This window comes from Triticum aestivum, chromosome 3D (genome assembly GCF_018294505.1).
Source record: "Triticum aestivum cultivar Chinese Spring chromosome 3D, IWGSC CS RefSeq v2.1, whole genome shotgun sequence".
NCBI classification, from domain to species: Eukaryota; Viridiplantae; Streptophyta; class Magnoliopsida; order Poales; family Poaceae; genus Triticum; species Triticum aestivum.
This window is the reverse complement of record NC_057802.1, coordinates 420,646,262-420,670,657: the sequence shown is the minus strand read 5'-3', so window position 1 is coordinate 420,670,657 and position 24,396 is coordinate 420,646,262.

The following is a 24,396-nucleotide window of genomic DNA, read 5'->3' as shown; positions in this document are numbered from 1 at the left end:
ACCAAGCTGCCCTGCCTGATCTCGACGATTCAAGCCCGGCCACGACCACGCATCGCTCCCAGCAGGTACCACCTCCCTCTCCCTCTGCTCACTAACCTGCTGCTAATCTCCCTGCACGGGCTGCTGCTATCGTAATTTTTATAATGGTTGATGTTTGTTAGCTAGTTGTAAACGGCTTGCTTTCTGCTAATGGCCCATTAGGTAGAGTAGCTATGCACCTGGTGGTGGTCATGGCCTTGCTGCTTCATCAGTTTTTTTCCTCTGGGTCATTAGCTAGCTATGCTATGCATGTGTTCGTTAATTTGCAAGAAAGAATTTCTGTCCTTGTTTTCATTTCCTTGCTCTAGTCAAATTTATCCTTTTTTTAATACTAGCACTAGCACATCAGAGTACTAATACTTGTTAGATTTTGGGTATGCCACTGCTGCTAAAACAACAACAGCAAGCATCAATTACCATAGCATGCCTCTGTTTTGGTAACTAGTTTGATGGACTCAATTAAATTAGCCTACCGACTAATCTAGTACATTATTAATTGTTGCTCCTCCACTTTTTCGGTATCTCTTGGTTTGAAATGGTACAGCTATAAATATCATTTTCTTGAATGGTCTGTTCATAATATATTTGCCCCAGTTTTTCTAATTCTTCTCTCATTCATGTCACAAGGTGACAGGAAGCCATGTTGCCATTTTGTTTGTTCCCAGCCCCGACTGGTCGTCCGGCGAGTCCGTCATGTTGTCATTTTCTTGTAAAGTAGTACTATATCACACTTGTAGAGCTTGTAAAGTACTGTATTACACATGGTCATATGTATTGGCATGGATAGAGCTTGTTACTGTTGTTGCCAATGTATTATGTGATCTGGTTGCTCTTATTTGAAGTATTATGTGTGCTTTTTGTCTGCCAATTAAATACTGGTTGAAATATGAAGAATATGAGCCTGATAGATGGGACCCACTTACCAGAACATGACAAAGGGGACCCAGTTACCAGAACCTGACAACTGGGACCCATCTGACTAGTGGACCCACTTAATAAAAAAGGAAAATGAAATTGTTTAGACAAAAAGGCCACGGCCCAACAATAAAAAAGGCTGCAACATTGGGCTTGGCCCATGAAGTCGACCAAAAAATTGACAGAAAAAAATCAAATAGGCTGAATTGTTAGGCCAGGCCCATGTAGAACAGCGAACTGGACCGGGCTGATTTTAACCAACGACCTTTTCAATTGGTGGCAATTTTGCCACGTCAGATTGCCACGTCGGATCCGACGTGGCCTGGGCAGAGAGCTAGCGACCAAAACAGAAGGTCATGGAATCAATGACCTTTTGTTTTGGTCGTGGAATTGCACGACCTTCTCACAGAGAAGGTCGTTAATTTCAGTTTACGACTGCCAGCTTTTGACCTTCTGTTTTTGGTCACAAAAAGGTCGCAAATGAAAAACTATGACCTTTAATCGGCCAATAGTGAGGGTCACAATTTGACATATTTCTTGTAGTGTTCAAAGCCTTTTTCAATAAGGAACTTGGTCAAGCATTTATACCACGCTCTAGGGGCTTGTTTAAGACCATAAAGGGCTTTGTGAAGTTTGTAGACAAGATTAGGTTTCTTAGGATTGACAAAGTCGGGAGGTTGCTTAACATAAACTTCCTCCTCAATTTCGCCATTTAGAAAAGCACTTTTAATGTCCATTTGGTACAAGGTGATATCATGGTGATTAGCATAAGCAAGTAAGATGCGAATGGACTCAAGTCTAGCAACGGGAGCATATGTCTCACCATAGTCCATACCTTCGACTTGAGTGTAGCCTTGGGCGACTAGGCGTGCTTTGTTGCGGACGACTTGACCATCTTCATCTTCCTTGTTGCAAAACACCCATTTGGTACCAATGATGTTGTGGTTGTTGTTGGGCTTCTCGACCAATGTCCATACATGATTTCTCTCAAAGTTGTGTAGCTCTTCATGCATAGCGTTTATCCAATCCGGATCTTCCAATGCTTCTTCAACCTTCATAGGTTCAATGCTAGAGATGAATGAGTAATGTTCACAAAAATTAGCCAAACGAGTTTTAGAGCGAGTTATTCTCCTGGTTTGGATATCATTGTAGATTTGCTCGACGGGATGATCTTTGGAGATTCTTGCTCGAACTCGTGGGAGTTTTGGCTTGGCTCGGGATGGAACATCTTCTTCATCTTGTTCTTCATCTTGGCCTTCTTCATTGTTGACGTTGTCATTCTCTTGTCGTGGTGGAGAAGGAGGTTGTTGATGTTCATCTTGGTGTACTTCCTCGTTTTCTTCGTCTTGGTGTGTCCCACTTGTGGATGCTTTCGTATCAATTCTTGGTTCACCTTGTCGTGAGGTAGAAGCTTCCACTTGGACGGACGAGGTACTCTCCTTCACCTCCATTGGATGAATCTTGCCAATAGACAAGTCTTGGATTGCTTCCGAAGGGTCTTTGTCTCCTACATCAATTGGTAATTGCTCTACTTGCGAGCCGTTAGATTTATCAAACTTCACATCTACCGTCTCTTCAACTTTTCGGGTGAAATTGTTGTAGACACGGTAAGTGTGAGAGTTTGAGCCATAACCAAGTAGGAAACCTTCATGAGATTTAGGAGCAAATTTAGAACGATGATGCTTATCAAGAATGTAGAATTTTGAGCCAAATACTCGAAAGTATCCAACTTGGGGTTTGTTACCGGTGAGGAGCTCGTATGCCGTCTTGCCGAGTAGCTTGTGAAGATACAAGCGATTTGTTGCATGACAAGCTGTCTCAACCGCCTCCGCCCAAAAGTGTTTTGGAGTCTTGTACTCATCAAGCATCGTTCTTGGCATCTCAGTAAGAGTCTGGTTCTTCCTCTCAACGACTCCATTTTGTTGAGGTGTGTACGTAGCCGAGAACTCATGTGAAATCCCCTCTTCGTCAAGAAAGGTATCCACATTTGCGTTCTTGAACTCCGTTCCGTTGTCGCTCCGAACTTTCTTGATCTTCACGTCAAATTGATTTTGGGCCTTCCTAGAGAAGTTTTTGAAGATCTTTTGGACCTGCGATTTGTAATCAAGATAGAACACCACGTAAATCTTGAAAAATCATCAACTATGACTAGTCCAAACGAGTTACCACCGAGACTCTTGTAGGCATTTGGACCAAAGATATCATTGTGAAGTAGCTCGAGTGGTCTTCTCGTGGTCATGATGTTCTTCGCACGATGACTTCCTCCAACTTGTTTCCCTGCCTAACAAGCACTACAAAGTCTATCCTTGTCAAATATGACATCTTTTACTCCAAGGATATGATCACCTGTAATAAGCTTATCAAGATTTTGCATACCCACATGACCTAGCCTTCTATGCCACAACCAACCCTTAGAAGATTTATCAATTAAGCAAGTTCTAGGTTGAGCCTTTTTAGTGAAATCAACAATGTAAAGATCACCTCTACGTATACCGGTGAAGACCATTTTACGATTGTCTCTACGAAACACTTGGCAATCTACTTCAGGGAATAGGACATTGAAACCGAAATCAGCAAGTCTAGAAACTGAAAGTAAATGGTACCCAAGAGATTCAACGAGCATGACATTTTGTATGGAGCTATCATGTGAGATGGCCACCTTACCGAGGCCAACCACCTTACCCTTTGAATTATCACCGAAAGTGACATATTTTCGAGGGCCGTCGTTTTCAGCAAGCTCATGGAACATATCTTTATCTCCGGTCATATGATCAGTACATCCACTATCAAGGACCCATTCCTTTCCTCCAGCCATGTAGCCGCGAAGATTTGCCATAAGACCAAAGTGTCTCATTGCATTATCAAGATCATAGTCACTATCATCCTCATCCTCATCATGGTATCCATGCTCAACATCATCTTGTGATTGATCAATTCCTAGAGAGGGTAATTCATTAGATAAATGATCATTTCTATGGTTATCTTTATGAATTCTAATAGCTTCGGAAATGATATTGGTAATGATCCCAACATCTCCTATGGCACGCATGAGATTTGTAAGCTCAAGTAGACAATCACCAAAGCTAGGATCACTAGAATTCATCTTACTCAAGGCAATAAACTTATGGAGAATTTCGTCTAAATTTTTCAAGGAATAATCTGGAAATTGTTCCTCAAGAAATCTCCATATAGTATAGGCACAATCAAGAGTGGGCAAACTAGCAATCAAATTTTTGGGCAATCCTCTTATGAAAAGATTGATAGTTCTAAGATTGCAAATCATGTCAAGATCCTCTTCGGGTGTGGGATGCAAAGGATCAATATGAGGTTCACAAGGGCTAGTAATGTACTTGTTCAAATCATATTCATTGAAAATCTCAAGCATTTCCTTTTTCCACTCATGAAAATATTCTCCATCAAGAATAGGCACTCTATGTCTAAGACTCCCCAAAGTAGACACATCCATCTTCCTCCAAAGGTGTTTAAACCAAGGCAATGGAGACCAATGCTCTGATACCAATTAAAAGGATCGAGAAGAGGGGTCTAGACGGGGGTGAATAGACTCTAATCAAGAAAAGTTGCGGTTTTTAATCTCTTGAGTTGAAGTGGAGTATTAGCACAAGTTTAAACATTCACAATACATATCAAGCAAGCATGCGAGCATACAAAGAGTATATGAGCAGCGGAAAGTAAGGCATGCAAGTTGCAAGAATGTAAAGAGAAGGGATTGGAGTGTGCAAACGCAATTTGGAGACACGGAGATTTTTTATCCGTGGTTCCGATAGGTGGTGCTATCGTACATCCACGTTGATGGAGACTTCAACCCACGAAGGGTAACGGTTGCGCGAGTCCACGGAGGGCTCCACCCACGAATGGTCCACGAAGAAGCAACCTTGTCTATCCCACCATGGCCGTCGCCCACGAAGGACTTGCCTCACTCGGGTAGATCTTCACGAAGTAGGCGATCTCCTTGCCCTTACAAACTCCTTGGTTCAACTCCACAATCTTGACGGAGGCTCCCAAGTGACACCTAGCCAATCTAGGAGACACCACTCTCCAAGAAGTAACAAATGTTGTGTTGATGATGAACTCCTTGCTCTTGTGCTTCAAATGATAGTCTCCCCAACACTCAACTCTCTCTCATAGGATTGGATTTGGTAGAAAGAAGATTTGAGTGGAAAGCAACTTGGGGAAGGCTAGAGATCAAGATTCATGTGGTTGAAATGGAATATCTTGACCTCAACACAAGTGTAGGTGGTTCTATCTCAGAAAATATGTGTTGGAAGTGTAGGCATGTTCTGATGGCTCTCTCCACGAATGAAGAGTGGGTGGAGGGGTATATATAGCCTCCACACAAAATCTAACCGTTACACACAAATCACCAAACTCGGTGGGACCGATTCAGAGAACTCCGTCGGACCGATTTGGTTCATAATGTGACCGTTAGGCATTTCGGTGGGACCGACTGGATCAACTCGGTGGTACCAATGTGCTAGGGTTAGGGTAAATCCAATTCTCGGTTTGACCGGTTATACAAACTCGGTGAGACTGATTTGGGTAATAAGCGAAACAGAAAGTTGGCCAAGCAAACTCGGTGGGGCCGGTTACATATCTCGGTGGGACCGAAGATATTTCAACGGGCAACAAAGAGATTGCAAGCCCATCTCGGTGAGACCGAGATCCCATTGGTGAGACCGAATTGATTAGGGTTTCTGGCAGTGGCTATGACAACTGAACTCGGTGGCTCCGGATATGAAATTTTGGTGGGGCCGAGTTGGACTTTTTGTATTAGGACATATGTGGAAGTGAGAAAGTGGTTGAGGGCTTTGGAGCATATCACTAAGCACTTTGAGCAAGCAAGCCATTAAGCAACACCTCATCCCTTCTTAATAGTATTGGCTTTTCCTATGGACTCAATGTGATCTTGGATCACTAAATAGAAAATGTAGAGTCCTGAGCTTTGAGCTTGAGCCAATCCTTTGTCCTTAGCATCTTGAAGGGGTTCCACATCCTCTTGTCCATGCCACTCCATTGTTGAACTTATCTGAAACATACTTGGTAGAAGCATTAGTCCAACAAGAGGTATGTTGACATTAATTACCAAAATCACCCAGGGAGCACTTGTGGTTTCACCGTGTCAGGATAAAGCTTGACGTCACAAAACCACTAAAAATGTTCTTTCTTTGGTCGTAAGGAAGAATGATGTGCTGCATAGGGAGATCTTCAGGGTGAAATATGAGAGGTTGCCAGATTGGTGTGCGGTATGTGGCAATTTGAGACACCTATTTAAGGAATGTGGGGATGGGGTTCACCCTCCCAAGGCTTTGGTTTTCAAAGATCTTCGAGCTACATGGTTCAGAGGCCCAGGAAGGGGTCCAGGCGAAGGAAACAACGCAAGATGATGACGAGGAAGGGGTAGATCTGGCAGAGGACGTGGCCGTGGTTCTTCCCACCAGAATCCCTCTGAGCCTAGCGAGCAGGATGACTCACATGAGCACGAATCAGATGTTGCTATGGAGGAGGTAGAGAGGAACAGGAATAGGGGTGCAGCTTCTGTCGCTGATCCAAAAACAGCTTCTGTAGCTACCCCTGTGGATAAACAGAGCATGCCACTCCTCCTGCTGCCACTTGAGGTTCCGGCTAGCCCCTCGTCGAAGCAGGACCCGAAGAGGACTAAACGGACTCCATCTGCTCAAGATAAAAGTTAGGCCAAGAACTCAGTTCCCAACAAAAACATCGATGCGCGTTTGGCGGGCTCCCAAGGGGGGTCGCACCTAGCGCAATGAGTCTGTTATGTTGGAACTGTCGCGGGGCTGGCAAACCCGCGACGGTTCGGGAGCTTCGTGATCTCATGAGGAAACTTTCCCCCTCTATTCTGTGTATTGTTGAAACCCAAATTGAGGGCTCCCGAGTAGAGAATATGGTAGGTTCTTTAGGATACAATAAAAGTTTTGCTGTTAGTAGCTCTGGCAGAAGTGGTGGTTTGGGAATTTTTTGGAAAGAGGAAATAAAGCTCGAAGTTATTGGTTATTCCGAATATCACATTGACATGACAGTTGATGAACTTGTTGATACAAAAGTTAGAGTTACTTTTGTGTATGAAAAAACGCAGGTTAACCAACGTTACAAAACGTGGGATATGCTTAAGGGAATTGTCGGTTCCAACAATCTGCCCTGGGTTGTAATGGGCGATTTTAGTGAAGTACTTCGTGCACACGAACATGACGGTGTGGGCAATCGGAGCCAAGCTCAGGCGGACTTATTTCGTGATGCTCTAGACACGTGTGGCCTAACAGATATTGGCTACATTGGAAGAAACTGGACTTTCGAGAAGAAAGTTTCTGGAGGTACGTATACCAAGATTCGGCTGGATAGATGCATAGCAAATATGTCCTGGTGTATGGAATTCCCAGATGCAATACACAAGGAAGTTGCCTTGTCCGATCACATACCTATCTACGTGAAGCTAAAGGACATGCATGCATGCAGAAGGGCCCCGCGCAGGTTTAAATATGAAATCTGTTGGGAGCGTGACCCAGCCTTGGCCGAGGTAGTACGTGCAGGATGGGCGCAGAACCCGAGCGACTCGGTAGCCCAGGTAGGAGACCAATTAAACAATCTGGCTGGTGACTTGACGCATTGGGATCGAGTCCATTTTGGCAAAATCCGCATGCAGATAAGCGAGCTCCAGTCCCAGCTACAGGAGATGCGTGATTCCGAGGTCGATCTGCTCCCACTTCGGCGGAACTTAAAACTGTTGACCTTCTGGTGGAATTGTTTCATCGCGAAGAGATCTTGTGGAGGCGAAGGGCCAGGATAGAGTGGCTTGTACATGGGGACAAAAAAACTTATTTTTTTCACCTTCGTGCTAGCCGCCGCAGGAGAAAAAACCAGATCAAATCTCTCCAGCGTCCCGATGGACAGGTGACTACGAACCTAGATGAGATGGAGGAACTGGCCACAGATTTTTATAAGGAGTTATACACCTCTCAAGGGGTTCAAAACATGGACGCGGTCCTGGATACGGTGCCTCAAAAGGTTACGCCGGCTATGAATGAAAGTTTAAACGCCCCTTATAGTGCTGAGGAAGTGAAAACCGCGCTGTTCCAAATGTACCCCACAAAGGCACCAGGCCCCGACGGTTTCATGATAATCCCCAAGTGTAGGGAATCATCGTAGCAATTCCCAAAGGTGGAAGTGATAAGTATGGAGTGTCGAACCCACAAGGAGCTAAAGGTAAGATCAATATTCTCTCAAGTCCTATCTGCCACTGATACGACTCTACGTACACTGAACGTTTGCTTCCAACTAGAAACGAGAAATAAAACTACGTTGTGGGTATGAAGAGGATAACTTTGCATGGTATCGGAGAGCTAAAATATAAAAGTAGGTGTTGTTAACATAAATTAGAATATATTACTAAATATTATAAATAGCGAGTGTGGAATAATGATGGGTCGGTGTGCAGAATTATCCTAGGCAATTGTTAACAAGACCGGTAGTCGTCATTGCAATTTCATATGAGGGAGAGGCATAAGCTAACATACTTTCTCTTCTTGGATCATATGCACCTATGATTGGAACTCTAGCAAGCATCCACAACTACTAAAGATCATTAAGGTAAAACCCAACCATAGCATTAAAGCATCAAGTCCTCTTTATTCCCATACGCAACAACCCCCTTACTCGGGTTTGTGTTTCAGTCACTCACCAACCCACTATAAGCAAATCATGAACGTATTGCAACACCCTACAGCGGAAATCCCTCACGCTTGCACGACACGGAGGGCACCATAGGACAGCACCAAAATAAACATACAACTCGTACCAATCTAGATCATCAATCAACCCAAAGACAAAGGATATCTACTCAAAACATCATAGGATGGCAACACATCATTGGATCATAATATGTGGCATAAAGCACCATGTTCAAGTAGGGATTACAGCGGGGTGCGGGAGAGTGGACCGCGTAAAAGAGATGAGGATGGTGATGGTGATGTTGATGAAGACGATCACCGTGGCGATGATTCCCCTCCCGATGGCACTCCGGCGCCACCGAGAGAGAGGAGGAGAGGTTCTCCCCCTTGTGCTTCCTCCTCCATGGCCTCCCCCCTAGATGGGGAGAGGTTCTCCCTCTGGTCCTTGGCCTTCATGGCGATGATGGCCCCTCCAGGATCCTCCTCCATGGCCTCCGGTGATGATGGCCCCCTCCGGCAGGGTGCCAGAGAGGGCCTAGATTGATTTCTCGTGGCTACAGAGGCTTGCGGCGGCGGAACTTCCGATCTAGGTTAATTTCTGGAGGTTTCTGCATATATATAAGAGGTTTTGGCGCCGAGAACAAGTCAGGGGGGTCTCCGGGCTGTCCACGAGGTAGGGGGGCGCGCCCAGGGGGTGGGCGCGCCTCCCACCCTCGTGGGCAGCCCGGGACTCTTCTGGCCCAACTCTTTTACTCCCTGTCCTTCTTCTGGTCCAAAAATAAGCTCCGTCAAGTTTTAGGTCAATTGGACTCCGTTTGGTTTTCCTTTTCTGCAATACTCTAAAACAAGGAATAACAGAAACTGGCACTGGGCCCTAGGTTAATAGGTTAGTCCCAAAAACCATATAAAATAGCATATCAATGCATATAAAACATCCAAGGTTAATAATATAATAGCATGAATACTTCATAAATTATAGATACGTTGGAGACGTATCAGCATCCCCAAGTTTAATTCCTGCTCGTCCTCGAGTAGGTAAATAATAAAAGAAATAATTTATGAAGTGTGAATGCTAGCAAGTGCATAAGTTTCATCAATGATAGTTCCAATCACTTTTTCTAGCATCATTATATATCATAACAGTAGCTCATTTTCATAAAACTTTTCATGACCAAGTAACAAGCTATTCACATGTTAAAGTATAGATGATAAACTTTCTTGAAACTAACAAACTATATTCTCAGTCATCAAACAATTGCAATTCATCTTATTTTCAGGAAGGGTCTATGTCAGAGCTTTGACTTAGCAAACTCCACATACTCAACTATCATTTAGTCTTTCATAATTGCTAACACTCACGTGATATTTATGGGTTCAAAGTTTTGATTGGACACAGAGAAAGATAGGGGCTTATAGATTCGCCTCCCAACCTTTTACCTCAAGGGTAATGTCAACAATAATAGTTCATGATAACTTACATCCAATTGGATATATATATCAGGATCTTTCCAACACAATGTGCTTGCCAAAGGATAAAATGTAAAAAGGAGAGGTGAAGATCACCATGACTCTTGCATAAGGTAGAAGATAAAAGTAAAAGATAGGCCCTTCGCAGAGGGAAGCAGATGTTGTCATGCGATTTTAAGGCTGGATGCACAAAATCTTAATGCAAAAGAACGTCACTTTATATTATCACTTGTGATAGGGACCTTTATTATGCAGTCCGTCACTTTTATTGCTTCCATATCACAAGATCGTATAAAGCTTATTTTCTCCACACTAATAGATCATACATATTTAGAGAGCAATATTTATTGCAAGTACCAATGACAACTTACTTGAAGGATCTTACTCAATCCATAGGTAGGTATGGTGGACTCTCATGGCAAAACTCGTTTTAAGGGATGTTTGGAAGCACAAGTAGTATCTCTACTTAGTGCAAAGAATTTGGCTAGCATGAGGGGGAAAGGCAAGCTCAGCATGTTGGATGATCCATGACAATATACTTTATTTCAGATATAAGAAAACATAACCCATTAAGTCGTCTTCCTTGTCCAACATCAACCTTTTAGCATGTCATATTTAAATGAGTGCTCACAATTACAAAAGATGTCCAAGATAGTATATTTATATGTGAAATCTCTCTTCCTTCAATATTCTTTCATGAATTGTTCAAGTGACCAATTCTACGTTTGCTAACTTCCAATGAGTTTACTACCTATACTTATTATGTGTGAAGTCATTACTCCCCATGTTATAAGCATATGAAACATATATAAATTCATATTTATGACATTCAATTCATTCAACCATTCACTCATAGGATATACGTGAAGCACATGAGTAAATGACAAACTACTCCAAAAGATATAAGTGAAGAACACTGAGTAGTCAAATAGTTAACTAGCCATGGGAGGATTCTTTTTCATTCAATAATTCAGATCCAATGATTTTATTCAAATAGCAAATAAAATTGAAAATACGCTGTAAGCAAAACACATATCATGCGACGAATAAAAATATAGCTCCGAGTAAGGTATACCGATAGTTTTGAAGACGAAAGAGGGGATGCCTTCCAACTAGAGACAAGAAATAAAACTACGTTGTGGGTATGAAGAGGATAACTTTGCATGGTATCGGAGAGCTAAAATATAAAAGTAGGTGTTGTTAACATAAATTAGAATATATTACTAAATATTATAAATAGTGAGTGTGGAATAATGATGGGTCGGTGTGCAGAATTATCCTAGGCAATTGTTAACAAGACCGGTAGTCGTCATTGCAATTTCATATGAGGGAGAGGCATAAGCTAACATACTTTCTCTTCTTGGATCATATGCACCTATGATTGGAACTCTAGCAAGCATCCGCAACTACTAAAGATCATTAAGGTAAAACCCAACCATAGCATTAAAGCATCAAGTCCTCTTTATTCCCATACGCAACAACCCCTTACTCGGGTTTGTGTTTCAGTCACTCACCAACCCACTATAAGCAAATCATGAACGTATTGCAACACCCTACAGCGGAAATCCCTCACACTTGCACGACACGGAGGGCACCATAGGACAGCACCAAAATAAACATACAACTCGTACCAATCTAGATCATCAATCAACCCAAAGACAAAGGATATCTACTCAAAACATCATAGGATGGCAACACATCATTGGATCATAATATGTGGCATAAAGCACCATGTTCAAGTAGGGATTACAGCGGGGTGCGGGAGAGTGGACCGCGTAAAAGAGATGAGGATGGTGATGGTGATGTTGATGAAGACGATCACCGTGGCGATGATTCCCCTCCCGATGGCACTCCGGCGCCACCGAGAGAGAGGAGGAGAGGTTCTCCCCCTTGTGCTTCCTCCTCCATGGCCTCCCCCCTAGATGGGGAGAGGTTCTCCCTCTGGTCCTTGGCCTTCATGGCGATGATGGTCCCTCCAGGATCCTCCTCCATGGCCTCCGGTGATGATGGCCCCCTCCGGCAGGGTGCCAGAGAGGGCCTAGATTGATTTCTCGTGGCTACAGAGGCTTGCGGCGGCGGAACTTCCGATCTAGGTTAATTTCTGGAGGTTTCTGTATATATAAGAGGTTTTGGCGTTGAGAACAAGTCAGGGGGGTCTCCGGGCTGTCCACGAGGTAGGGGGCACACCTAGGGGGGTGGGCGCACCTCGCACCCTCGCGGGCAGCCCAGGACTCTTCTGGCCCAACTCTTTTACTCCCTGGCCTTCTTCTGGTCCAAAAATAAGCTCCGTCAAGTTTCAGGTCAATTGGACTCCGTTTGGTTTTCCTTTTATGCAATACTCTAAAACAAGGAAAGACAGAAACTGGCACTGGGCCCTAGGTTAATAGGTTAGTCCCAAAAACCATATAAAATAGCATATAAATGCATATAAAACATCCAAGGTTAATAATATAATAGCATGAATACTTCATAAATTATAGATACGTTGGAGACGTATCATTTCCCAGCACACTTCTTCCAACTCCATTGGGATATTTGTAGAGATGAAGTCACAAAAGCAGTCCTGAAAATTGTGGAAGGAAAGGAGACAACCGAAAGCATTAATGAGACTACCTTGGTACTTATTCCTAAGGTAAAAAAACCCCACACTATTGAATCAATTCCGCCCGATCAGCTTATGCATCGTTCTGTACAAGATTGCTTCGAAGGTGATATCTAACCGTCTGAAGCTGGTTTTACCAGATATAATATCCGATGAACAGTCAGCGTTTGTGCCAGGTACGGTAATTACTGACAATATCATTATGGCTTATGAATGTTTGCATTTTATGAAACGAAACAGAGCAAAGAAACACCAAGCTTGTGCGCTAAAGCTCGATATGATGAAGGCCTATGACAGAGTTGAGTGGGCCTATCTACAAGCTATCATGCTAAAGATGGGGTTCACAGAGCAGTGGGTCAACATTGTTATGAGCCTGGTTACCACTGTTAATTTCTCTGTTTTATTCAATGGGAAGAAGCTTGAGTCTTTTAAACCATCGAGAGGGATCAGACAGGGGGACCCAATATCCCTGTACTTGTTCTTGTTAGCAGCAGAGGGCCTGTCGTGCCTGTTAAAATCGAGAAGTGAGTCATCCAATTTGGAGGGTTTGCAGGTGGCACCGTCGGCACCACCGGTAAACCATCTCTCATTCACTGATGACAACCTGTTGTTCTTCAAGGCAAATAGTATGGGTGCTACTGAGGTAAACCAGGTTCTGGAATCTTATTGTCAAGCAACAGGTCAGAGAGTTAACAACACCAAGTCATCAATTTTTTCCAGTAAAGGTGTTCTAGAGAGTACTCGAGATGAGAATAAGACTCTCGTAAATGTACCCAATGAAACCCATAATGAAAAATATCTTGGGATGCCTTCTGATATAGGTAATAACAAGAACGGATCCTTCAAATATCTTAAAGATAGGTTGTGGAGCAAGGGTCAAGGCTGGATTGAAACCACCATGTCGTCGGCAGGCAAAGAGGTACTTGTCAAGTTAGTAGCTCAGGCTGTGCCAGTCTATTCTATGGCTTGTTTTAAACTCCCTCGGGGATTGTGTGAACACTGATACATCTCCAACGTATCTATAATTTTTGATTGTTCCATGCTATTATATTATCTGTCTAGGATGTTTTATATGCATTTATATGCTATTTTATATGATTTTTCGGACTAACCTATTAACCTAGAGCCCAGTGCCAGTTTTTGTTTTTTCCTTGTTTTTGAGTTTGGCAGAAAAGGAAAACCAAACGGAGTCCAATTGACCTGAAACTTCACGGAACTTATTTTTGGACCAGAAGAAGGCCATGGAGTAAAAGAGTTGGGCCAGAAGAGTCCCGGGCTGCCCACGAGGGTGGGGGGCGCGCCCACCCCCTGGGCGCGCCTCCCTACCTCATGGGCAGCTCGGAGAACCCCATGACTTGTTCTCGACGCCAAAACCTCTTATATATACTGAAACCTCCAGAACATAACCTAGATCGGGAGTTCCGCCGCCGCAAGCCTATGTAGCCACCAAAAACCAATCGGGACCCTGTTCCGGCACCCTGCCGGAGGGGGGATCCATCACCGGTGGCCATCTTCAACATCTCGGCGCTCTCCATGACAAGGAGGGAGTAGTTCACCCTCAGGGCTGAGGGTATGTACCCGTAGCTATGTGTTTGATCTCTCTCTCTCTCGTGTTCTTGAGGTGGTACGATCTTGATGTACCGCGAGATTTGCTATTATAGTTGGATCTTATGATGTTTCTCCCCCTCTACTCTCTTGTGATGGATTGAGTTTTCCCTTCGAAGTTATCTTATCGGATTGAGTCTTTAAGGATTTGAGAAAACTTGATGTATGTCTTGCATGTGCTTATCTGTGGTGACAATGGGATATCACGTGATCTACTTGATGTATGTTTTGGTGATCAACTTGCGGGTTCCGACACATTGTGAACTTATGCATAGGGGTTGGCACACGTTTTCGTCTTGACTCTCCAGTAGAAACTTTGGGGCACTCTTTGAAGTACTTTGTGTTGGTTTGAGTAGATGAATCTGAGATTGTGTGATGCATATCGTATAATCATACCCACGGATACTTGAGGGGACATTGGAGTATCTAGGTGACATTAGGGTTTTGGTTGATTTGTGTCTTAAGGTGTTATTCTAGTACGAACTCTATGATAGATCGAACGGAAAGAATAGCTTCGTGTTATTTTACTACAGACTCTTGAATAGATCGATCAGAAAGAATAACTTTGAGGTGGTTTCGTACCCTACCATAGTCTCTTCATTTGTTCTCCGCTATTAGTGACTTTGGAGTGACTCTTTGTTGCATGTTGAGGGATAGTTATATGTTCCAATTATGTTATTATTGTTGAGAGAACTTGCACTAGTGAAAGTATGAACCCTAGGCCTTGTTTCAACGCATTGCAATACCGTTTATGCTCACTTTTATTACTTGTTACCTTGCTGTTTTTATATTTTCAGATTACAAAAACCTATATCTACCATCCATATTGCACTTGTATCACCATCTCTTCGCCGAACTAGTGCACCTATAAAATTTACCATTGTATTGGGTGTGTTGGGGACACAAGAGACTCTTTGTTATTTGGTTGCAGGGTTGCTTGAGAGAGACCATCTTCATCCTACGCCTCCCACGGATTGATAAACCTTTGGTCATCCACTTGAGGGAAATTTGCTACTGTCCTACAAACCTCTGCACTTGGAGGCCCAACAACGTCTACAAGAAGAAGGTTGTGTAGTAGACATCAAACACCTCAACAAACTCATCAAGAAATTCTGGTGGGGAAGCAAAGAGGGGAAGAGGAAACCTCATTGGGTCTCTTGGAAGGACATGACACAAACGAAAGGCATGGGGGGTTTGGGCTTCAAGGATTTTGAGCTCTTTAACCTTGCTATGTTGGCTAAGCAGGCCTGGCACATATTGCAGAACCCGGATAACATATCCTCACGGTTACTTAAAGGTATATATTGCCCTCAGGGTACCATCCTGAACAATCAGCTCGGCAGCGCCCCGAGTCAAGTATGGAGGTCCTTATCGGAAGTAAGAGACATAGTAAAACAGGGCCTGATACGTCGCATAGGTAATGGAGACAACGCAACCATCTGGGAGAATAACTGGCTACCCCGAACTGAGATGATGAGGCCATACGGTTGTTTGACTATCAACCCACCGACGTGCATTTCTGAGCTAATTGATGCGACTTCAGCCTCATGGGACAGACAAAAACTTCAGGCCACTTTCTTGCATATGGACACAAATTTCATACTGGGCATTCCGTTGTGTACGAAAAATGTTGAAGATTTCTGGAGTTGGAGCCAGGAAAAGAACGGGGTATTCTCAGTCAAATCTGCCTACCACATGCTTGTAAGTTGATAACCCACAAGTATAGGGGATTGCAACAGTTTTCGAGGGTAGAGTATTCAACCCAAATTTATTGATTCGACACAAGGGGAGCCAAAGAATATTCTCAAGTATTAGTGGTTGAGTTGTCAATTCAACCACACATGGATAACTCAATATCTGCAGCAAAGTATTTAGTAGCAAAGTAGTATGGAAGTAACGGCAACGGTGGCAAAATTAACAGTAGCAACTTTGTAGTAATTGTAACAGTGGCAACAGTAAAGTAACTAAGCAAAGAGCAATATGTGAAAAGCTCGTAGGCATTGGATCGGTGATGGAGAATTATGTCGAATGCGGTTCCTCATGCAAAAGTTATAACATAGGGTGACACAGAACTAGCTCCAACTCATCAATATAATGTAGGCATGTATTCCGAATATAGTCATACGAGCTTATGGAAAAGAACTTGCATGACATCTTTTGTCCTACCCTCACGTGGCAGCGGATCCTATTGGAAACTAAGGGATATTAAGGCCTCCTTTTAATAGAGGGACCAAAGCATTAACACTTAGTGAATACATGAACTCCTCAAACTACGGTCATCACCGGTAAGTATCCTGATTATTGTCACTTCGGGGTTAATGGAACATAATAGGTGACTTACTTGCAAGATAGGATCAAGAACTCACATATATTCATGAAAACATAATAGGTTCAGATATGAAATTATGGCACTCGGGCCCTAGTGATAAGCATTAAGTATATCAAAGTCATAGCAACATCAATCTCAGAACATAATGGATACTAGGGATCAAACCCTAACAAAACTAACTTGATTACATGGTAAATCTCATCCAACCCATCACCGTCCAGCAAGCCTACGATGGAATTACTCACGCACGGCGGTGAGCATCATGAAATTGGTGATGGAGGAAGGTTGATGATGACGACGGCAACAGATTCCCCTCTCTGGAGCCAGACTCCAAATCAGCCCTCCCGAGATAGATTAGGGCTTGGCGGCGGCTCCGTATCGTAAAACGCGATGAATCCTTCTCTCTGATTTTTTCTCCCCGAACGTGAATATATGGACTTGGAGTTGAGGTCGGTGGAGCACCAGGGGCCCATGAGGCAGGGGCGCGCCCCCACCCTCGTGGACAGGGTGTGGGCCCCTGGTCCTGATTCTTTCGCTAGTATTTTTTATTAATTCCAAAAATATTCTCCGTGAAGTTTCAGGTCATTCCGAGAACTTTTATTTCTGCACAAAAATAACACCATGGCAATTCTGCTGAAAACAACTTCTGTCCGGGTTAGTTCCATTGAAATCATGCAAGTTAGAGTCCAAAACAAGGGCAAAAGTGTTTGGAAAAGTAGATACAGTGGAAATGACAAACTGAAAGTGATAAAGAAAAACTTTTACAAACTCTGTTTGCTCTTGTTGTTGTAAATATGTAAAGCCAGCATTCAAGTTTTCAGCATAGATTATGAACTAACCATATTCACAATAACATTTAGGTCTCCTGTTTACTCATATCAATGGCATAATCAACTAGCGAGCAATAATAATAAATCTCAGATGACAACACTTTCTCAAAACAATCATAATATGATATAACAAGATGGTATCTCGCTAGCCCTTTCTGAGACCGCAAAACATAAATGCAGAGCACCTCTGAAGATCAAAGACTGACTAAACATTGTAATTCATGGTAAAAGAGATCCATTCATAGACATACTCAATATAAATTAATAGTAATGGATGCAAATGACAGCGGTGCTCTCCAACTAGTGCTTTTTAATAAGAGGATGATGACTCGACATAAAAGTAAATAGATAGGCCCTTCGCAGAGGGAAGCAGGGATTTGTAGAGGTGCCAGAGCTTGATTTTGAAATAGAGATAAATAATATTTTGAGCGGCATACTTTCGTTGTCAACATAACAACCGAGAGATCTCAATATCTTCCATGCTACACACATTATAGGCGGTTCCCAAACAGAATGGTAAAGTTTATACTCCCCCACCACCAACATGCATCAATCCATGGCTGGCCCGAAACAACGGGTGCCTCCAACTAACAACAGACCTGGGGGAGTTTTGTTTGCCATTATTTTGATTTGAGCATGGGACTGGGCATCCCGGTGACCAGCCATTTTCTCGTGAGTGAGGAGCGGAGTCCACTCCTCTTGAGAATAACCCGCCTAGCATGGGAGATACAGACATCCCTAGTTGACACATGAGCTATTCGAGCATGCAAAATAGAATTTCATTTGAAGGTTTAGAGTTTATTACATACAAATTTACTTGGAACGGAAGGTACATACTGCATATAGAAAGGTATAGTGGACTCATATGGAATAACTTTGGGGTTTATGGAAGTGGACGCACAAGCAGTATTCCCGCTTAGTACAAGTGACGGCCAGAAAAAGACTGGGAAGCGACCAACTAGAGAGCGACAACAGTCATGAACATGCATCAAAATTAATCAACACTGAGTGCAAGCATGAGTAGGATATAATTCACCATGAACATAAATATCGTGGAGGCTATGCTGATTCTGTTTCAACTACATGCGTGAACATGTGCCAAGTCAAGTCACTCGAATCGTTCAAAGGAGGATACCACCCTATCATACCACATCACAACCATTTTAATAGCATGTTGGCACGCAAGGTAAACCATTATAAACTCCTAGCAAATTAAGCATGGCATAAGCAACTATAATCTCTAATTGTCATTGCAAACATGTTTCATTCATAATAGGCTGAATCAGGAACGATGAACTACTCATATTTACAAAAACAAGAGAGGTCGAGTTCATACCAGCTTCTCTCATCTCAATCAGTCCATCATATATCGTCAATATTGCCTTTCACTTGCACGCCCAAATGGTGTGAATAATAATAATAGTGCACGTGCATTGGACTAAGCTGGAATCTGCAAGCATCTGATACAAAGGAGAAGACAAGGTAATATGGGCTCTTTGTTAAATCAATAAAAATGCATATAAGAGCCACTTCAACATTTTCATTATGGTCTTCTCCTCTCGACCCCCAAAGAAAAGAAATAAAATAAAACTATTCACACGGGAAAGCTCCCAACAAGCAAAAGAAGAACGAAAAATCTTTTTGGGTTTTCTTTTAATTATTACTGCTACAGGCATGGAAAGTAAACTACCTAAGGCTACAACTAATTTTTTGGTTTTTCTTACACACAAGAAGAAAGCGAGAAAATAAAATAAACTAGCATGGATAGTACAATGAAAAAGTATGAGCACCGACAACTGGAATGAGTGTGTGAACATGAATGTAATGTTGGTGATAAATACGTACTCCCCCAAGCTTAGGCTTTTGGCCTAAGGTTGTCTATGCCCATGGATCAAAGCTACTCTCTCCGGTGTACTGAGAAGGATCCTCGGGGTGCCATTGGTTGGCGATCTCCTCCGGGTCCCACTGATAAACAGACTGACGGTGAGGATCAAGTGGTGGTCCGGCTCAGGCTCTGGAGCTGGTGTTAGGCTCCGGTAGGCATGAATAGCCTCCGACAGGACAAGGTACATGCCTGAAGATAAATTGAACAAAGAAGGAGCAGGCAAGGTGATAGTCTCAAAGTAATTTTTATCAAATATCAGTCTATAGTTAAGCATCTTTTTCTTATTCTTAACAAGAAAATCATGTGCTACCATACTCTTATAGTCTAGAAAAATAGGAGGCAGCAACTTTTCCTCTTTCTCATACTGTCTAATAGGTATCTCAAAATATTTAGCAAGCCGTGAAGCAAAGATACCTCCAAAGATGGGACCCTTCGTACGGTTCAGATTTAACCGGTTGGCAACAATAGCGCCTAAACTAAAAGTGTTATCGTGAAACAAAGCATGGCACAAAATAACAATATCAGGGGCACTAAGGTTTCCACAGTTCCCGCGACCAATTAAGCATCTACTAGCAAATATTGCAAAGTAACATAGAATAGGAAAGCGTATGCTAGTAATTCTTGCATCGGAAACCTTCCTCGTCTCCCCTACATCGATCATATCAATAAACCCTTCCACATCGTTACGATGTGGTTCCTCTATACTGCCCTCAAAGGGCAACTTGCAAACCCCACAAAAGTCATAAAGTGACATCTCCTGATACTCATCATATAAATAAAAATCCACCGAAGGTGGTGATCTCCTAGCATGGAAATGAAAATTTTGCACAAAAATATTAGTGAGTAGGAGATACTGATCGAGCTGGTCGTGGATGAAGTTGGTGAGGCCTGCATTCTCAGCCAAATAATAAAAATCATCATGAATACCGGCTGCTCTCAAGAAATCATCACAAGGCCATTCACTTGGCCGAACCTCCGCAGTGCGAGGGAGATTATATTTGGGCTTCTTATCCTCTTCACTTTGCTTATCCTTCGAGCTTCGGCTCGAAGAGCCCCTCAATAATCTCTTCATCATTTTCTGAAAATTTCTGAAATTTTTAACTCAAAATAAAAGTGAATCAAACTCAACAAAATTGATAGCAACTGCTCCCACAAGTGCCTAGAGACTATTTCATGCATTAGAGCTACTTGGGACCAAATAAATTTGACATGCAAGCTCAAGAACAGGGTCACCTAAGCAGCAAAAATCTGCAATGAATAAAGCACTAGAACAAAAACTAATTGGACCGTTGGAGGAGTCACATACCAAAGAACAATCCCCCAAAGCAGTTTTGTGAGTGGAGCTTTGAGCAAGGAGATCGAAAATGGCAGCAAGATGAGCTAGAACTTGTGCTTGAGCTGGTTGGTGATTTTTTTTTGGGAGGAAGAAGGAGTGTGTGGGTGCTGGAATAAGTGGAGGGGGGCCACCAGGGGCCCATGAGGCAGGGGGCGTGCCCAGGGGGTGGGCACGCCCTGGACCCTCGTGGCCAGGTGCTGGCTCCCCCTGATGTGTTATCAATGCCAAATATTCTTAAATATTCTAGAAAAAAATCATATTTCAATTTCAGGGCATTTCGAGAACTTTTATTTTCGGGGTATTTTTTATTGCAAGGATAATTCAGAAAACAGATAGAAAATACTATTTTTGCTTTATTTATTCTAAATAACAGAAAGTAAAAGAAGGGTACAGAGATTTGTGCTTTCTAACTTCATCCATCTCATGCTCATCAAAAGGAATCCACTAACAAGGTTGATTAAGTCTTGTTAACAAACTCATTCCGAATCACATGAAACCGAAGAATTTTCGAATAGCACTAGGTTACCTCAACGGGGATATGCACATCCACAATAATAAGAATATCATATTTCTTCTTGACAGTAGGAAGAGGAAATTCAAAACCTCCAATAATAATTGATGGAGTTTTTCCAATAGAATTGATACTGTGGACTTGAGGTTGTTTCCTCGGAAAGTGTACCGTATGCTCATTACCATTAACATGAAAAGTGATATTGCATTTGTTGCAATCAATAACAGCCCCTGCAGTATTCAAAAAAGGTCTACCAAGGATAATCGGCATACTATCGTCCTCGGGAATATAAAGAATAACAAAGTCCATTAATATAGTAACGTTTGCAACCACAACAGGCACATCCTCACAAATACCGACAGGTATAGTAGTTGATTTATCGGCCATTTGCAAAGATATTTTAGTAGGTGTCAACTTATTCAAATCAAGTCTACAATATAAAGAGAGAGGCATAACGCTAACACCGGCTCCAAGATCACATAAAGCAGTTTTAACATAGTTTCTTTTAATGGAGCATGGTATAGTTGGTACTCCTGGATCTCCAAGTTTCTTAGGTATTCCACCTTTAAAAGTATAATTAGCAAGCATGGTGGAAATTTCAGCTTCCGATATCTTTCTTTTATTTGTAACAATATCCTTCATATACTTAGCATACAGATTCATTTTAAGCATATCAGTCAAACGCATACGCAAAAAGATAGGTCTAATCATTTCAGCAAAGTGCTCAAAATCCTCATCATCCTTTTTCTTGGATGGTTTGGGAGGAAAAGGCATGGGTTTCTGAACCCATGGTTCTCTTTCTTTACCGTGCTTCCTAGCAACGAAGTCTCTCTTATCATAACGTTGATTCTTTGATTGTGGGTTATCAAGATCAACAACAGGTTCAATTTCTACATCATTGTTATTGATAGGTTGAGCATCAACATGAACATCATCATTAACATTATCACTAGGTTCATGTTCATTACTAGACTGTGTTTCAGCATCAGAAATAGAAATATCATTGGGATTCTCAGGTGTGTCAACAACAGGTTCACTAGAAGCATGCGAAGTCCTATCATTTTTCTTTTTCTTCTTTTTAGAAGGACTAGGTGCATCAACATTAGTTCTCTGAGAATCTTGCTCAATTCTCTTAGGGTGGTCCTCAGGATACAAAGGTTCCTGAGTCATTTTACCCCCTCTAGTCATAACTCTAACAGCATTATCATTTTTCTTGTTATTCAATTCATTGAGCAAATCATTTTGAGCTTTAAGCACTTGTTCTACTTGAGTGGTAACCATAGAAGCATGTTTACTAATGAGTTTAAGTTCACCCTTAACTCTAGACATATAATCACTCAAGTGTTCGATCATATAAGCATTGCGTTTCAATTGTCTACCAACATAAGCATTGAAGTTTTCTTGTTTAACAATAAAATTATCAAACTCATCTAAGCATTGGCTAGCAGACTTATAACGAGGAATATCACCTTCATCAAATCTATAGAGATAATTTACCTTTACTACCTGTGTCGGGTTATCAAGACCATGTATTTCTTCAATAGGTGGTAAATTCTTAACATCTTCGGCTTTAATACCTTTTTCTTTCATAGATTTCTTTGCCTCTTGCATATCTTCAGGAGTGAGAAATAGAATACCCCTTTTCTTCGGAGTTGGCTTAGGAGTTGGTTCAGGAAGTGTCCAATTATTTTCATTAGTCAACATATTATTCAATAGCAATTCAGCTTGATCAACTGTTCTTTCCCTGAAAACACAACCAGCACAACTATCCAGGTGGTCTCTGGAAGCATCGGTTAGTCCATTATAAAAGATATCAAGTATTTCATTTTTCTTGAGAGGATGATCAGGCAAAGCATTAAGTAATTGGAGAAGCCTCCCCCAAGCTTGTGGGAGACTCTCTTCTTCAATTTGCACAAAATTATATATTTCCCTTAAGGCAGCTTGTTTCTTATGAGCGGGGAAATATTTAGCAGAGAAGTAATAAATCATATCCTGGGGACTACGCACACAACCAGGATCAAGAGACTTAAACCATGTTTTAGCATCACCCTTTAATGAGAACGGAAATAACTTAAGGATATAGTATTAGCGAGTTTTCTCATCATTAGTGAATAGGGTGGCTATATCATTTAATTTAGTAAGATGTGCCACAACAGTTTCAGATTCATAGCCATAAAAAGGATCAGATTCAACCAAAGTAATTATCTCAGGATCAACAGAGAAATCATAATCCTTATCAGTAACACAGATAGGTGAAGTAGCAAAAGCAGGGTCATATTTCATTCTAGCATTCAAAGACTTTTCTTTCAGCTTAGCTAATAATTTCTTAAGATCGTATCTATCATTGCAAGCAAGAAAGTCTCTAGCAGTTTCTTCATCCATAAGATAACCCTCAGGCACAATAGGCAATTGATATCTAGGGGGAGAATCTTCATCGTCACTTTCATCAATATTATCAGTTTCAATAATTTTATACTCTCTAGCCCTAGCAAGTTGTTCATCAAGAAATTCACCTAATGGCACAGTAGTATCAAGCATAGAAGTAGTTTCATCATAAGTATCATGCAAAGAAGAAGTGGCATCATCAATAACATGCAACATATCCGAATTAATAGCAGAAGCAGGTTTAGGTGTCGCAAGCTTACTCAAAACAGAAGGTGAATCAAGTGTAGAGCTAGATGGCAGTTCCTTACCTCCCCTCGTAGTTGAGGGAAAAATCTTGGTTCTTTCATCTTTGAAGTTCCTCATAGTGATCATCAGATAGAGATCCCAAGTGACTCAAAGAATAGAGCTATGCTCCCCGGCAACAGCGCCAGAAAATAGTCTTGATAACCCAGAAGTATAGGGGGTCGCAATAGTTTTCGAGGGCAGAGTATTAAACCCAAATTTATTGATTCGACACAAGGGGAGCCAAAGAATATTCTCAAGTATTAGCAGTTGAGTTGTCAATTCAACCACACCTGGATAACTTAATATCTGGAGCAAAGTATTTAGTAGCAAAGTAGTATGGAAGTAACGGTAACGGTGGCAAAAGTAACAGTAGTAGCTTTGTAGTAATTGTAACAGTGGCAACGGAAAAGTAACTAAGCAAAGAGCAATATGTGAAAAGCTCGTAGGCATTGGATCGGTGATGGAGAATTATGTCGGATGCGATTCCTCATGCAAAAGTTATAACAT